Here is a 1,340-nt window from a genome sequence, read left to right as displayed (position 1 = left end):
CTTCGCGGCTGCGAGCGCCGTCCGGCGGGCCCCGAGCCGGTGCGTCGCCGTCTCGGGCTCGGGCGGTTTTGTCGCCTCCGGAGGTGTGCGGTGTGGGGCCTGCCGAGCTGCCGGCGGGGTTGAGCCGCAGGGAAAAAGCGGGCTGCCGTAGTGCGGTGCCCGAGAGGCGCGTTGCCGCGCGTGTGCGGGCCGTCGGCGGCAGCAGCAGCCCGCCGAGTCCCGGGCGCGAGGCGGGCGTATGCAGGTCGGGGCGCGGTCGGGGCGCGCCGCTGCTCCTCCGTGCGTTGGCCGGGCCGGGCCCGCGCGCCTGGTCCGCCTCCGAAGCGCGCGGGGTGCGTGTGGTGGGAGCGCGCGCTCCCCGCCCCAGCCCTCGCCTTTCGGAGTTTTCTCCGTTGCCCTCCCCTTTCCCTCCTCTCCTGCGTTGTGTTGCTCGTACGGTCAGGCGAGGCGAGAGGCTTCCTTCCGTCGTCGCGCCGCATCGCCGTTGCGCGCCCCCCCTTTCCGCGCGGGCGGAGGGGCGGTCGGGCCCGGCGAGAGGCGGGCGCGCGTCGGTCGGGGCCCGTCGTCAGAGGACAAAGAAAAAAAGGGGGCGGCCGCTCGTCGTGGAGCGTGCCCCCCCGGTGTGTCCGTCCCGCGCGCGCGGGGCGGTGCCGAAAGAGACAACTCTTAGCGGTGGATCACTCGGCTCGTGCGTCGATGAAGAACGCAGCTAGCTGCGAGAATTAATGTGAATTGCAGGACACATTGATCATCGACACTTCGAACGCACTTGCGGCCCCGGGTTCCTCCCGGGGCTACGCCTGTCTGAGCGTCGCGTGACGATCAATCGCCGGCTCTGGCCGGCCGCCCCGTCCTCGTTCCGCCCGCCCCTCCCTCTCGCGTGGGAGAGGTGGGGGTCCGGGGTAGCGAGGCGGCGTCGGTCCGCAGCTGGCGCGGCTGGGGGGTTGCCTCGCAGGTCCGCCTTGGGCGAGGGCCTTCGTCCCCCTAAATGGAGACTCGGGGAGCGCCCCGAAGCTCCCCGCTCTCCCGGTTCGCCCGGTTCGCGGAGCTCGTTCCGGCCTGCTGGGGGGGGGGGGGCTGCCCCCCCCCAGGGCTCGTCGGGTCGGTCGGGCCCGGCGCGGCGGTGGGGAAGCCGCGCGAGCGGTGTTTGGGGTGCTAGGCGCGGGCCTGCCCCCCGGCGCCCCGCGTGTGCGCGCGGGCGGCTGTCTGCGGGTGGGTACCGCGGCGGTACCGGGCCGTGCTGCCGCGCGTGCGCCGCCGCGGAGGCGCCGGCGTGGAGAGGAAGGGTATCGTCCCGGGCCGTCGGGCCCCGCCTGCCCTCGTCCCGCTCCTGCCTTCTC

At 74.8% G+C, this 1,340-nt stretch overlaps 1 non-coding gene across 1 annotated transcript; it reads left to right on the top strand.

Moving 5' to 3' along the window:
- The first annotated feature begins 661 nt into the window (after nt 1–661).
- Nucleotides 662–814, top strand: LOC114015536 (5.8S ribosomal RNA). The gene has a single exon (XR_003559533.1). It is a non-coding gene; the product is annotated as a 5.8S ribosomal RNA (ribosomal RNA).
- The last annotated feature ends 526 nt before the right edge of the window (nt 815–1,340 follow it).

Source organism: Falco cherrug, unplaced genomic scaffold (assembly GCF_023634085.1).
Source record: "Falco cherrug isolate bFalChe1 unplaced genomic scaffold, bFalChe1.pri U_21a, whole genome shotgun sequence".
NCBI classification, from domain to species: domain Eukaryota; kingdom Metazoa; phylum Chordata; class Aves; order Falconiformes; family Falconidae; genus Falco; species Falco cherrug.
The sequence above is the reverse complement of the archived record's forward strand: the minus strand, read 5'-3'. Positions and strand labels throughout refer to the sequence as shown.